Below are 16,656 nucleotides of genomic sequence, written 5' to 3' on the forward strand. Positions count from 1 at the left end.
CTATTATTTATTGTTGAACTATTATAGCGAGAACTGTCAGCTCTTATCTAATCTTACCCAATGGCGCCAATGCCCCTTATAAATCTAGTTTAAAATCCAAATATTTGTCTAAACTTTAGACAGACCTTATGATCTACTAGTATTCTCCAGTTGGTCAATTTCACTGCAAGTCAGTCAAAACGGCCAAACATGACTGGCGAAAATAAGACAAATAAGGTTGGAAGTACCTTCAAAACAAACCATGGCACTTGAATCAATGACAGACCTTATGATCTAAAGCATACATCAGACCACTCAACCACACAACTGGTAAAGACTTTAGACAAATATTTGGATTTTAAATTAGAAACAAAACCATACTGTTGAAGATGTAATTGAGACAAGACATTAGACTAGCACTTATATTTATTAGCAAAAAAAAGCCAACAATTTGATTGGTTTTAGTGCTTAGCCAATCAAAATTGAAATTTCTACTAAAATTTGGATTTGATCTTAGTTAAAATTTCCCTACTTTTAAGTTCTGGTAAAATGTCCTTATGTGTCGGAAGTTCTGATTTGTCGACTAAACGAAAGCGACCAGACTGTCCACCGTTGGCTTTGAGAAATGCGACAATTTTGATCGGTGACATACTTTGCGTTACAATGGTGTACATCTGATTTCTAGTGGAATGATTTATAAAGCGAACTGGAACGGGGAGGTTATACAGTAAGCCGTTAATCTGGCGTGTGATATGATGAGGGAAAGCAGGTCCAAACAGTAGATCTTTTAGCATTTTAACTTTTATGAATTCGTCTAGTCGTGCCTGGGCAGCTTTTAAAATAAATCTATCAGCATGACGGTAATGTGGTTTTCTAGGATATTTCTTCTTAGCCTGTGAATCTGTTACTTCTTCCTTCATTTCAACATCTGTGTCACTGGTCTCAGTTTCTGAATCAGTTCCCTCAGCTGTAGTAGCTGTAACGTTTTCTCCTGCATGCTCGGCAGCTTTCTTCAACACCTCCGCTTCTTTAAGCAACGTATCAAAACTGACAGATTCTATCGCTTGATCAGGTTTAGTGTAAGCAGAAACCTGGAATGAAAAACGATTTACTAAGACATGATATCTAGGTTAACTTTAAATAATGGCATTCATCAATTAAAGGTCAAATCTGTGCCTAGCCAGGAAGGCATTTTTATGTGCAATACAAGAGCAGAACGAAAACCAAAGTGGCTCAGTACATGAGGTGCCAGCTCTGTGGATAAGCCATCGGCTCAGGGGTTAAGCCACCAGCTCAGTTGGTAAGACAATGTCTCAGTGGGTAAAGACCCACCTCTGTGGGTAAACCGCTGGCTCGGTGGGTTCTGACTCGGTGTGTAGGACACTGGCTCATTGATAAGAATCTGTTTTTAATCTGGCCAATGAAGTTCCTCAGGTTTTTCCAGCCTTTTTTCGTCTTGTTGCAAGGGCAAGATGGACTGGACAAGAAAAAAGGTCCCTTGTATAGCCATTGGCAGCATGTTGACGGAACGGGAAAAAAATGCACGATACTGGACATGAGATTCTACTTCTTGTCACATACAAGCTTGGCTCAAATTGATTCAAGGACATATCTTATGATCTAAAGGGCATGCATTAGACCACTAGACCAGCCCACCCATATATCAATCTTCTGGTGTTGTCACAGGATAACCCTGCTCAAGGGACAGGAACGTTGCTTCAGTGAAAGGGTGTAGAAATGCAATGCTTGGCTAAATTGGTTTTTATACGCCCACACTGAAATGTGGACGTATATTGCCGTCGCCCCCGTCCGTCCGTCTGTCGGTACGTCCGTCGGTCCGTCCGTCCATCGTCCACAATTTCTTGTGAACGCTCTAACGCCAAAAGTTATCATCCAATTGTTTTAAAATTGATATATGTTGTTTTCATTAGTGAGATGAAGAAGCCTATTTAATTTCAATAACTTCTGTTTATTACGTCTAGAGTTATGGCCCTTGTTTCACTTTGTTGAACCTTGTGAACGCTCTAATGCCAAAAGTTAACATACGATCTTTGTGAAATTTATATGAAATATTTATGTTAGTGAAACGAAGAAGCCTATTGAATTTCAACAATTTCTGTTTATTACGTCTAGAGTTATGGCCCTTGTTTCACTTTATTGAACCTTGTGAACGCTCTAACTCCAAAAGTTATCATCCGATCTTTCTGAAATTTACATGCATTATTTAAATTAGTGAAACGAAGAAGCCTATTGAATTTCAGCGATTTCCGTTTTTTTACGTCTAGAGTTATGGCTCTTGTTTCACTTTATTGAACCTTGTGAACGCTCTAACTCCAACAGTTATCATCCGATCTTTCTGAAATTTACATGCATTATTTAAATTAGTGAAACGAAGAAGCCTATTGAATTTCAGCAATTTCCGTTTATTACGTCTAGAGTTATGGCCCTTGTTTCATGTTATTGAACCTTGTGAACGCTCAAACGACAAAAGTTATCAACCGATCTGTATGAAATTTATATGCATCATTTAAATTAGTAAAACAAAGAAGCCTATTGAATTTCAGCAATTTCCGTTAATCATCTAGAGTTATGGCCCTTGTTTCACTTTGTTGAATCTTGTGAACGCTCTAATGACAACAGTTATCATCCGATCTGTTTGAAATTGATATGCATGATTTAAATTAGTGAAACGAAGAATCCTATTGAAGTTCAGCAATTTCCTTTAATTACGCCATGAGTTATGGCCCTTGTTTCACTTTGTTGTACCTTGTGGTTGCTTTAACGACAAAAGTTATTATCCGATCTGTATGAAATTTAAAGGTATCGTTTAAATTAGTAAAACGAACAAGCCTATTGAGTTTCAGCAAATTTCCGTTAATTACATCTAGAGTTATGGCCCTTGTTTCACATTGTTGAATCTTGTGAACGCTTGAACGACAAAAGTTATCACCCAATCTGTATGAAATTCATATGCATCATTTAAATTAGTGAAATGAAGAAGCCTATTGAATGTCAGCAATTTCTGTCAATTACTTCTAGAGTTATGGCCCTTGTTCTACTTTGTTGAATCTTGTGAACGTTCGAACGACAAAAGTTATCATCCGATCTGTATGAAATTGATATGTATTATTTGAATTAGTAAAACGAAAAAGTCTGTCGAATTTCAATAATTTCTGTAGATTACTTCCTGAGTTACAGCCCTTGTTTTAGTTTTTAGAACCTTGTGAACCCTCAAACGACGAAAATTATAATGTCATCTGTATGAAGTTGTCTATTAAATGCCCCCTAATTACCTACAAAAGAACAAATATACGACAACTCTTGTCGACCGCTCGGACGATTTAGCTGCTGTGGGCGTATGTTTAGTTGCCTGGCAACCTATCTTTATATAATGTAGGCCCTATTTAGCTCAGGAATCCATAGCCCTAAAGCTAATTCAAGTATTCAATAGAATAACTTACCTCTATGACTGGTTGTGTTTCTTCGAGCTTAAACAAGATATCAGCTGCTGCAAAATTTCTAGAGCCTGTCTTACTAAGAGACACTGCAGGTTCGGTTCCAACATCTTCCTTTTGTATCTTCATCTGACATCTTAAAGTAAAAAAAGAGAGAAATGGGGATTAACACTCACACAAAACAAACCAACATTTTTGGACTGACACCCAGGAGGTTTGACTCAATGAAAGACCTTATGAGCTTGGACCACTCAACCACCCCTAAAAACAAAAGAAGAGTAACAAGCAAACTGAACATTTCAAAATTTTGATCAATGGGACAAGACTAGATCTTAAAGCTACAATTTCATATTTGTTAAGTTATATTTTTAAAATTTATTAAAATAAAGCCTTAAAATAGATGGTATCCATACACAGTCCTACCTTGTTAAAGAATAATCCTATTAATCCTATAATTCACTATTGCCAGCTGCGAAATTGGCAAAATTATCATTTTCGAATTCCAACATTTGAAGATAGCTAATGCATGGAGGCAATAGGAAAACAAGGGAGGTAATTGTGTTATTATTTCCTGTGTCAATGATTTTTAAGGGTGGGAAATAATGCCCATAGTCGTATAATAGTGAGTTGATAACCTATTGAGCAAAAGACATAGAAATAATTATGTTTTGACTTTCATAGAAAATATGAAATTCTGGCTTGAAGGCTAAGGCCAGGAAACACAGCCTAGGTCTTACAGTTAAGGCCGGAAGACGCAAGACTACAGTAGGTCTTAAGAGATTCAAGACTAGGTCTTAAGAGACACAAGACTAGGCCTTACAGTTGAGGCCAGAAGATACAAGACTAAGCCTTACAGTTGAGACCGGAAGACACAAGACTAGGCCTTAAGATTATGGCCGGGAGACCAGACTAGGCCTTAAGGCAACTTACCTGAATACACGATCATCATTGTCAAAAAAACTCCCATTCCAACAACATATTGTTGACAAAACATGAATGTTGTAAAATATAGAAACCTTGAACTTTACGATCTACTATCCAACTGACGTCCTCAAAGACAACGATATCCTTGGCTGGTAGTGTTGATATAGGTTTTCGGGTCCATTGTAAGCGATGAAGATTCGAACAGTTATCTTCCAAAATGCAGTTGCCCTTGACACGAAAGTCGATAACATCTGTTGCTGCTTGGTCGTGTGGTTGAAGTTTACTGTGTTGGGGGAGGATGAACTCGGGGTCACAGTTCGTGAAACTTATCGGGCTTTAGAGTAAGCGTCTGCTTGGGCATCTGTTCGGTTCTCTGCTTCACCAATCATGATGAGATGACCAGCTAGATAGAGGTTACAGAAAATTTTCTCCTTTTCTATTTCTGTGTTCATGCTACGACGGTACAGACAAATGGGCGTCAATTTTACATCGTTGAAAATTCCATCCAAGACAGTAATGATGGATGCAGGATGCGTGGCACTGCTAAGTTCGTTCATTTTGACAAACTGTTCACGGAGATCAAATGCCCTAGGATTTGGTGCTGCCTTTACCAAAGTGCTCTGAACCTGTGCTTCTGCTTCTGTTATGACAGACTGTTCGACACCATCTAAGATGTTGCCATGTTCAACATTCATGGTGGTCAGTCGTTCAACCACCATATTATAACACAATGACTTAGCAGTTTTTTTGGAAACTGAAACACCTGCACCTTGTAGTATGTTGTCAATAAAGTACATTCCCTTATGATAAACTTTCCCTGATACAGCTTTACAACTCTCTACATCATATCGACAACGGACTCGACATTTAGCCACAGAGGCCGCCAACTCCATTTTGCTGACTGAATTGGTTGAAGCATATTTAGGATTGGTTAGAATATCTTGGATCTGTTTCAAAATAGATGGTGGGGGTAACTCTGCAATTGTTTCTTTCTCCATCTTAGCAACGGTCGAGTTAAAATTCTCCAGTTTCTCCTTGATAACTTTTGGGGTCATATCATCCTGGTTCAAAATTTCAGTGACAGGAAGGGTACGATAAAGTTCCACCGCCTTCTTGAAACATGACAGTTTGATTTCTTTCTTGTTGATGCCGATAGCTCTGGCTAGGAACACACCACATCAAAAAATCTGGTCTAATTCCAACTTTACAACTCATCAGAGAATTCTCAAACAACTAAAATGAAATAAAATAGGATTTAATGGGAAAGAGAGGAAAATGGGCTTTATTGTTCACTCGACACTAGGTCATTTCGGGACTAACATATAGTTCATTTTATTTCATTAGGGGTCTTTAGCAGTGGAAGGAAACCCTGAGGACATGGAGAAAACGCACAAGGTTGAACAGACGACCCTACTCCTTGTCACGTACAAGCGGGTAATGACGCATTAACGCTTCGACCACCCAAACTCGCCCAACTGGTCTTATGTAGATGGGCAAATAAAAGAATTTTATACGTAATACATGCTTGAATAAAAATAAAAATAAAAATAAAGCAGAATCTGTGTTTTTAATGAGATTATTGTGAAAAATATTAAACATGCATTATGCAAGAGCTAAACCTGTCAATTTCAGGTCTTTCTTTAGGCCTGAAATCTTATCTAAATTATTAATTAGACATTAATTAACTTATCCAGACCATAATAAACTCCCGATGTCAAGGCTAGCCTTCGATGTCGACTGGATTACAATTCTATATGATGCTATCGCTCATTGATAATTAAATCACAACAATAGACAATCGAGACTATTAGTTTCGAGGCTAGGCGAAACTTTCATCCGCTTAGTTTTCGGTTCATAGTGGACCAATTTGACTGACATTTTTAGCAAATTCCCTTTACATTATGTAGTTTTTAACTATTATAGTGAGAACTGCTAACTCGTTATCTTATCTCCATCTCCCATAATGTATCTTTAATAAATAAAACCTCACCATAATTTCATTGATTACTTTTTTTTCACTTCGTAAAAACATTGAAAGTCGTCGAATTTTTTCTGCTAGCGGCAATTTTGTGGCATCGATTGGTTCTGGGTTGAGTGTTTTGTGTACAGCGGCAGCAGGCAGACCTTTGTTATCAATGGGGCGTGTCTGGCAGTCTGGTAATGTTTCCCATTTCTTCTCTGTAAATAAACCATTAAAAAATGTAGTTTGTTAAAGCTGCATTTAGTAACTGTATTGAATAAACCATGACTAATATACCGGTGTATTAAATACAAGTTTTTTCACAGTTCATTTCTGATGACGTCTTGAAAAGTGTTCTCTTGTATTTATCAAGCCACAAACAAAATAAACTTCTAAATAACTTGTATTCTGAATATTGTTTAGTGCCCAGGTTCACTTTGCTCATTTCTGTTGATCAGCGGCTGGGGAGGGGGGGGGGGGAATAGGTTTTACATTTAGATTCAGAACGAACATGATTCTTCTACAGCCATCCTTTTTACAGTGGTTACAACTTAAACATACAGGTTTCAAGTTTAACTGACTACCATGACTAGAGAATAGAATAACGTGATTTATCAACGAATTAACAGAATTTTAAAACAAAATTAAAAGCTTTTGAGCAGTAGTACGGTAAAAATTATGTGTGTCAAAAAGATAAGCACCACCGTTTAAAATGAGGTCTGTTTGATATTTAACCATCAACAATAAACTCAGATGGTTTTTATTTGGAACCATGTAATATCCATCACAAAATACTTCCAGCATAAGTCTTGCCACTCCAAGAAGAATAGTGTCAGGTTCCTTTGGTACCATGGTACTAATCAAACAAGAGGTGTTGAGGACGTGATCCAAGTGAGAGAGGGGGGGGGGTTGGATGGCTGAATGGTTAGCGTGCGCGCGCTGTATCATAAAGTCTGTCATTGAGTCAACTGGCGTGGTTTCGAATCCCCGGTTGTACGTGACAAGGAGTAGGGTCGCCTGTCCAACCTCGTGGGTTTCCTCCGGGTCCTCCGGTTTCCTCCCACAGCTAAAGATCCCTACGCGCAAGCGAATTATGGAAATAAAATTGAACCATATGTTAGTCGAGTGGACGTTAAACCCCATTTCTCTCTCTCTCTCCAAGTGAGAGAGGGATACACATGACGATGGTTATCACTACTCTTGTCTGTAATCCTCATCCTTTTCCTGACCAGATCATCTAATGGACTCCTATATTTTTCGAAATCCTCAATTAAAAAATATCTATTACTTAAATGACCAAATATTCCTGTCTTGTTTTACTTTAAGGTGGTCCTTAACCTTTTGTCAGTTGTATTTATTTTTATAACTTACTTGCACCACCGGCACTGTTTGCGGGAGTTCCAACACATCACAGAGTAAAAATAACCAAATCTCTTTAATTTCGTAGTTTTATAGTATATTCGGTAACAAAACTGCAGAGAATTATCACATACAATCATATGTTAGTTGTGTGTGTGTTTCGGGAATTTATAAAACTTGATTCATATTTTTATAACTTGGATAAACGCAGCTTGGGACGGCCCGGACTGAAGTGAAAGACGGCAATAATTGTGACGGTTTACGAATTGGTCTAGACTGTAAATTATTGTCGATTTTTAAAGCTTTTTATTAACATTAAAACTAATCCACCAAATACTTGTAGTTTCGATTTCTAGATTTGAAAGTAATTTCCATACACCTTATGGGCCATTTGAAAATGTTAAAGTACCACGCCCTCGTTTGGATAAGGCCTTTTTTACTCAACATGATTTGTTCCCCCCCCCCCAAAGAATTCTTTTGGAGCTTATTACTGTTTGCTTCTCTTATTTATGTTATGTTAATAAAGTAAGCTTCCATTAAAGGGCCAATAACACTCTTGCTGGCTTGAAAGCTCCAGAAAATAAATAATATCTCTATCTAAGTACTAGATGTTTAAGTGTCCTACCTGTTGTGTAAATTATCCATTACATCCTATTTTACTTGTCCAGAGGGTTCGAAAATATTTTTAAATCGAAGTTTCATTTGAAAAGGTTTTATGTTAGACGTTTCAAACCATTATGTTGAGGTGTGTTAAGATGAAATTTGTATCATCAATTAATTGAAATATTCTAAAATAGTACAAAATTGTTGACCAGAATAAAGATTGGGACATATTATTCAGTTACAACAAGAGTGGTATTGAGCCTTTAAAATATAAATTTAAGAATATTAAAATTGAATTTCAAATAGGCCTATAACGTTTTCCAATTTAGACAGATTGGAGCCGTTGGTTGTTTTCCAAGATAAAATACTCTTGGCTCTAGATTAGAAGCTGTCTCTGATCGGACTATGTCCGCTGACAGTTCCTATCGCTTGCTATATATAGCTGCAATAATATGAATCTAAATTTATTTTATTCAGTAGACTTGCGGTACGTAGGACTATTATAGAAAGTAAAAAGAACATGTGTCGCTAGTTCAGACCTAATGGGTAAAGAAGTTTGATCTTTTAAAAATCACAACTACACGTAATTCTAAAATTACAAAAATACTGACAGTTTGCTCAACGACGTTACAATATCTATATCGATGAACTAAATCTCTTTAATTTCGTAGTTTTATAGTATTTTCGGTAACAAAACTACTGGGAATTATCACATACAATCATATGTTAGTTGTGTGTGTGTTTCGGGAATTTATAAAACTTGATTCATATTTTTATAACTTGGATAAACGCAGCGTGGGACGGCCCGGACTGAAGTGAAAGACGGCAATAATTGTGACGGTTTACGAATTGGTCTAGACTGTAAATTATTGTCGATTTTTAAAGCTTTTTATTAACATTAAAACTAATCCACCAAATACTTGTAGTTTCGATTTCTAGATTTGAAAGTAATTTCCATACACCTTATGGGCCATTTGAAAATGTTAAAGTGCCACGCCCTCGTTTGGATAAGGCCTTTTTTACTCAACATGATTTGTTCCCCCCCCCCCCCCCCAAGAATTCTTTTGGAGCTTATTACTGTTTGCTTCTCTTATTTATGTTATGTTAATAAAGTAAGCTTCCATTAAAGGGCCAATAACACTCTTGCTGGCTTGAAAGCTCCAGAAAATAAATAATATCTCTATCTAAGTACTAGATGTTTAAGTGTCCTACCTGTTGTGTAAATTATCCATTACATCCTATTTTACTTGTCCAGAGGGTTCGAAAATATTTTTAAATCGAAGTTTCATTTGAAAAGGTTTTATGTTAGACGTTTCAAACCATTATGTTGAGGTGTGTTAAGATGAAATTTGTATCATCAATTAATTGAAATATTCTAAAATAGTACAAATTGTTGACCAGAATAAAGATTGGGACATATTATTCAGTTACAACAAGAGTGGTATTGAGCCTTTAAAATTTAAATTTAAGAATATTAAAATTGAATTTCAAATAGGCCTATAACGTTTTCCAATTTAGACAGATTGGAGCCGTTGGTTGTTTTCCAAGATAAAATACTCTTGGCTCTAGATTAGGAACTGTCTCTGATCGGACTATGTCCGCTGACAGTTCCTATCGCTTGCTATATAGCTGCAATAATAATATGAATCTAAATTCATTTTATTCAGTAGACTTGCGGTACGTAGGACTATTATAGAAAGTAAAAAGAACATGTGCAGCTAGTTCAGACCTAATGGGTAAAGAAGTTTGATCTTTTAAAAATCACAACTACACGTAATTCTAAAATTACAAAAATACTGACAGTTTGCTCAACGACGTTACAATATCTATATCGATGAACTAAATCTCTTTAATTTCGTAGTTTTATAGTATTTTCGGTAACAAAACTACTGGGAATTATCACATACAATCATAATATGTTAGTCGTGTGTGTGTTTCGGGAATTTATACGGTCAGGAATGAAGTGAGACCGAGACGAGAGACGGCATTTGTGACGGTTTACAAATTGGTCTATTTAAGGCCGTAAATTATTGTCGATTTTTAAGAGGTTTTATTAACTTTGAAACTATTCCACCAAATACTTGTTGTTTCCATTCCTAGATTTGAAATGTAATTTCCATACACCTTAAAATGGGCCATTTGAAAATGTCAAAGTACCACGCCCTTTTTTGGATAAGGCATATTTTACTCAACATCAACATGACTTACTTTTCTCCCAAAGAAAAATTCCTTTGTCTTCTAGAGATTATTACTGTGTGCTTCTCTTATTTATGTTATCTTCATAAAGTAAGCTTTCATTAAAATATAAAATAATAATTTAAGAATATTAAAATTAAATTTCAAATAGGCATATAACGTTTTCCAATAAACAGATTTGAGCCGTTGGTTGTTTTCCAAGATAAAATACCTTTGGCTCCAACGTTGACTCACCGTGTTCTTTTTATGATTTTTGTTCTATTAATTAATGTAGAATTTCATTTTTAAAAAAATATAATAATTAAAGATATTAAAATTCTATTTTAAATAGGCCTATAACTTTTTTCAATAAACATTATTTGAGTTGATTGGTTTCTCTTTTTACAACCAAGTATAAACCAAAAACAACTTGAGAATGAATATTTTGCATATTGCTCTGGGTGTCATGTAATATTTTGTGATTTTTTGTCAACTGAGTATTTAGAAATAGAAAATTTAATATACTGTGTACTTTTATGGAATTATCTGCCATACAAACTGAAGTTAACCATACAGCATACTGATACTATATAGATAATCACAGAGTAAATTAAAATTATTTTTAATTACTGAATGGGTTAAAATTAGTGATAGTGCTTCAGTAAATATTTTATTGGTCGGATTAAGGCCTACCAGTAAAAGGGGAAATGTGATTTTGAATAGCATAACTGCATAACAGTATTAGGCTTACTGTTTTATTAAAAGCTTATTGCAACTGAAAATTGAGCAAAATAATATTTTTGTTATGAAATTCGGAAAGGTATATAAATATAACACACCATAAACTTTTAAGGTTCGGCTTCAAAAGTATTAACTAGACATAAAAAAACGCAGCCTAAAAAGCCAATAGTCCAAACGAAATAAAAAAAAATGGTTTGACAAAGATCTGAGGTCCATGAGAAATAAATTGATGTATTATGGTAGAATTTACTCCTTATATCCGAATGATAGAGCTGTTCATGACAAATATTATAGATTATATCGTGAATACACAAAATCTAGGGAAAAAAGGCAAAGCAGTTTAAAATAGATCTTTTGAAGAAAATTGAGGGGTTACATAACAACAACCCAAAATCTTATTGGAAGTTACTTTCAGAATTAAGGGATGGGACAAAAACCAACAATGATAATCAAATAAAACCACAGACATGGCTTGATCACTTTTGTGTCTTAAATACCTCCAATTGCTCATTTCATGGTCGTATCAAAATACTTGGTCTTGAACTTTCTCAGTTAGAGAAACAGAAATGTTTCAACCAACTCGACATGAATATTTCTCTTGATGAAGTTAATAAAGCCATTTCTGACTTAAAAAACAATAAGGCCACCGGTTTAGATCTGATCTGCAATGAAATGTTGCAGAGTAGCAAGCCTATTTTAGGGAAATGCTTCCAGAAATTATTTAATATGTCTTTTGCAATCAACCTATCCATCATGTTGGGCTGATGGCTATATTATGCCCTTGCATAAGGGTGGTAAACTGGATAATCCGTCCAACTATAGAGGAATTTCTATAACCAGTAATTTGGGTAAACTTTTTAATGCGGTGCTATATAACAGATTGAATAAATTTCTGTGTACTAACAACATCATACATGAGTGCCAAATTGGCTTTTCTAAAAATCATCGAACTTCAGATCATATGTTCATTTTGAAAACTTTGACAGACAAATACTGTCAATCAAAGGAGGGAAAACTGTTTGCGTGTTTTAATTTTATTGACTTCAGAAAAGCATTTGACACGGTAATTCATGTTGGACTTTATAAAAAAACTTCTTGAAATTGGAGTTGGTTCAAATTTTTACTTTTTGATTAAAAATATGTATCAGAAAAGTAAGTCGGCTATCAAAATCCAGGGCAAGCTCACAGATTCTTTCTCATTGGACCTCGGAGTTAGACAAAGGCGATAATTTAAGCCCTAACCTTTTTAAAAAATTTATTAATGATTTGCCAGATTACTTCTCCAATTGCCCTGATCCAGTAACTCTTGGACCCAGCACTACCCATTGCTTACTTTATGCTGATGATGTGGTGATCTTATCTACGAGTAAAAGTGGATTACAATCTAAACTTGATAAATTTGATGACTTTTGCAAAGACTGGTGTCTTTCAGTAAATATTGATAAATCTAAAATTCTTATTTTTAACAAAGCTGGTCGATTACTTAAACATGCATTATGCAAGAGCTAAAACTGCCTATTGTAGGTCTTTCTTTAGGCCTGAAATGTTTTCTAAAGTATTAATTAGACATTAATTAACTGATCCAGGCCTTAATTAACTCTCGATGGCATCAGATTTCTCCGATATTAAATATATAAGAATGGTTCAGCGATACTTTGATTTAATCAAATATGGAGGACCGAGACTTAGCTTCGATCAACCAGTACGGTGGTTGAAATTATTGCACACGTCTGTCAAACCTTCAAAGGCTAATATCTTCGCTTGCAATAGAGTAATTTGAATGAAATTTTCAAATTATTCATTTTACATCATCTACTTTCGAACTATTATAGCAAGAATGGCTAATTCTTTATCTAAATCTTACATAATGTATCTTTAAACAAGACTTTGTATTTCAAAATGAAATGAAATGGGGTTTAACGTCCTACTGTTCTGCACCTAACCTGGGCTAATGAAGACGGGCATACGCCATACAGTGTGCTATGAGGGAAATTTTGCCCGGGCAGAGGCACTATCGCCTACTCTTATATCGAATTCCAACTGCCAAGGGATCTTTTACGTGCATTCCAATGTATACACCGGACCTCGGTTTTTCGTCTCATCCGAATGACTAGACAGCTGTCCTTGTCAGGCCCTCCGTCCTGCATCATTGACAAGGGGAAACCACGCCGAAAAATCTGGATGAACCTTCTCGGCCAATGCAGAGATCGAACACCCGACCTCCAGGCTAGCGAGCCAGCGTCTTACCCACTTAGCCACGTTATCCCAGGTATCACACTTGAAAATGTCTCATCTTACCCATATCTTGGTATTATATTTTCTGCGTGAGGTTCCTTTTCACTAACCAAGTATAGCTTATACCAAAAAGGCTTAAAAGCATATTTTAAATTGTGTAAAGATGTATTGTCTTTAAATCCTCAGATTAAAACAAGTTTGCATATATACTATTCAAAAAAAGTAGGGGATATTTGATTTTTAAGTGTTATTAAAGTCACCTAATGAAACTGACGAAGAAACAAATGACAAAATGAAATGAAGTTCACATTCATCGATTTATTCCAAATGATCGTTAGACTAAGTAAGGCACAGACTGACCATTATAAGGGTAAAATGATACCCGGGGTCAAACAGCAAAGTTACCACAGCATCACAACCAAGTCAGTAACGGGTAAATCCTCCTCTGTTTGCCAAACAAGCATTGATCCGACGTGGCATACTCCTAATGAGACGTCTAAGGTCATTTTGGTCCAGATTGTCCCATTCCTGTTGCAACGCAGCAGCAAGTTCTTGGACATTGGCAGGACGTTGTTGACGTTGACGTAACCTCTGTCCAAGCATGTCCCAGACATGCTCGATGGGGGAGAGGTCGGGACTCAGTGCTGGCCAAGGTAATGTGGTGATGTTCTGTTGTTGGAGGTAACCTGTAACGATCCTGGCCCTGTGACATCTTGCGTTGTCATCCTGGAAGATGAAACGGCGGCCATGACGTCGTGCGAACGGCACAACATGGACTGCCAAGATGTTGTCCCGGTAGTACTGGCCTGTAACACGCCCTGCAACAACATGTAAAGCCGTTCTTCCAGCAACAGTGATGCCTCCCCACACCATAACAGAACCACCCCCAAATCGATCATGTCTGATGACGTTAACGTCTTGGAAGCGCTCGTTTCGACGACGCCACACCCTCCTACGTCTGTCCAAAAAATCAACAGTGAACCTTGACTCATCTGAAAACATCACATTGCTCCAGCGTCGATTATCCCAGTGTTGACGATCCCTACACCAACGACGTCTTGCCTGAATGTGATGATCTCTCAAACAAGGGATCACGCGAGGACGTCGGGCGCGAAGGTGACCCCTATGCAGTCGATTCCGAATCGTCTGGCCACTCACTCTCACACCAGTGTCTGTTTGAAGACGAGCGCTGATCTGATTTGCTGTGATGACACGATTTCTCAAGGCCAAGGTACGGATAAATCGATCCTGGGCTTGAGTTGTCGCCCTTGGTCGACCTGAGCGTGGTCTGTCCTGTACAGATTGTGTATCACGGTATCTGGACCATAGCCTGCTTATGACAGACTGAGAAACATTCATCGTCCGCGCCACAACCGCCTGTGTTGTGCCGATCTGTAGCATGCCAAGGGCACGTAACCTTTCATTTTGGGTAAGCCGACGCATATCAAAATTTGTTTTCTGGTCACTAAAACAATTAAACTGATGTTTCCACCCTGGAATTCAATGCCACAATGACTGTAACATTCAAAGTCAGAGTCGTGCAAATCTTGGGTTGGACCCCCATGATGATCCCAAGCATCACCTGCATTCCATGCGGTAGCTATTGGTGCGTTTGGGCGTCACATGTAACTGGAAATGTTTCTTCTGTTAGGTTCTATAGTGACTTTTTTCGTAGTCATTTGCATATTTTAGTATTATGCCCCCAAAATCAAATATCCCCTACTTTTTTTGAATAGTATATTTGATCATACTATTAAACCCATAATATTGTATGGTAGTGAAATATGGGGAGCTTTTAATACACTTAGTCCTAAGTTCAAAGAAGGTTTCTCTTTAGAAAAGATATATAACGCTATAGAACCCGATAAGCTTCATGTTAAAGTTTGTAAATTTCTTTTAGGTGTACACAAAAAGAGTTCAAATTTTGCAGTTCTGGCTGAATTAAGTCGATCCCCAATGTATTTAGAAATTGTTAAGTCTCTCCTGTGTTTTTGGCATCACCCTGAGAGCTCGTCTCCAGATTCATTATTAGCTCATGCTCTCGCAAATAGCAAATAACTTTCCAAAGTTGGACAGTCATGGTTTAGCACTGTCACTGAACTATGTCAACTCTTGAACATGCCCTTAATAAACACTTCATGTTATAAATTTTCGACATTTAAGACCACTTTGAAAAAGTTGCTGGTCAAATGTCATAAAGAAACTTGGCTCAAGCAAAGGGAATCATTGCATACTGGGAAACTAGATTTATGTGTCCAACTTAAAACTAACTTTGGATATGAAAATTATCTATCCTTGAGGAAATATGGATTCCGAAGGGATATCACCAAGCTCAAAATATCCTCACATAGGCTCAAAATAGAAACGGGCAGGTATATAGGATTAAATCGTGAATCACGCCTCTGTGAAAAATGCCCGTCAGGGAAAGTTGAAGACGAAGTGCATTTTTTTTAATTGATTGTGCACATCTGTCAACAGACAGGAAATGTTTATTTGAGGTTATTGAAAAATCCAATACTAACTTGAGTAGTCTGAACAAGTACATTTGTTACTAACTTGTGAAAACGTAGACATATTAAATGAACTTGGTCGCTTTTTGCACAAGAACTTGCCATAAGGTTATTTAATATTTTCGCTACCTTGGTTAAGCACCATACAGGGAATAATGTGTAGGCTTACATAGTTTATGCTTAATATTGATCTGTAACATTAGGACTAAGACTAGTAATTATTTTCCCTTATTTCATGATGGATAAATAGACAATTTTTCCCTTAATTTTTGTCTCCCCTCTTCCTGCATTTTTGGGTTGACTTTTTGGTCTAGAATTGGAGAAAAGGGACTAAATTTGCAATTTCATAGCAGTTTTGGGTAATACTGATGATATTACAGCGGAGGGATAGGGGGTGTAAAGTGTCTTTCTGCAGAGCAATCATTGTGTCGGAAGTGAGATTTTCACCCCTGTCAACTTCAAATCCGTGTAGCAAAAAATCTAAATGGTCAACCCCCTACAAAATTATGATGAGGAGATTGCCAAATGTTGTCCCCATTGTGCCTATAAAGATTGGAACCAACGGAATGTTGAGCAATAAGCTACAGACTGTGATGTTACAGTCATTTAACATTGAAGTCAATGGGCAAATAATTGCTAGTCTGAGTCCTGATGATATAAAGAAGCATGGCCGACTCGGGATTTTGAATTTATTTCACCGGCTTATTTCCTGAAG

General features: G+C 36.7%; 1 long non-coding RNA gene across 1 annotated transcript; it reads right to left on the reverse strand.

Annotated features, from left to right (window-relative positions):
• Positions 1–387: 387 nt before the first annotated feature.
• On the reverse strand, positions 388–7,725 carry LOC126811267 (uncharacterized). Its single transcript, XR_007675489.2, has 5 exons — positions 7,690–7,725; positions 6,349–6,536; positions 4,365–5,591; positions 3,441–3,570; positions 388–1,070 (listed from the first exon to the last, which is right to left on the reverse strand). It is a non-coding gene; the product is annotated as an uncharacterized LOC126811267 (long non-coding RNA).
• Positions 7,726–16,656: the final 8,931 nt, after the last annotated feature.

Source organism: Patella vulgata, chromosome 2 (genome assembly GCF_932274485.2).
Source record: "Patella vulgata chromosome 2, xgPatVulg1.2, whole genome shotgun sequence".
In the NCBI taxonomy this organism is placed as follows: Eukaryota; Metazoa; Mollusca; class Gastropoda; family Patellidae; genus Patella; species Patella vulgata.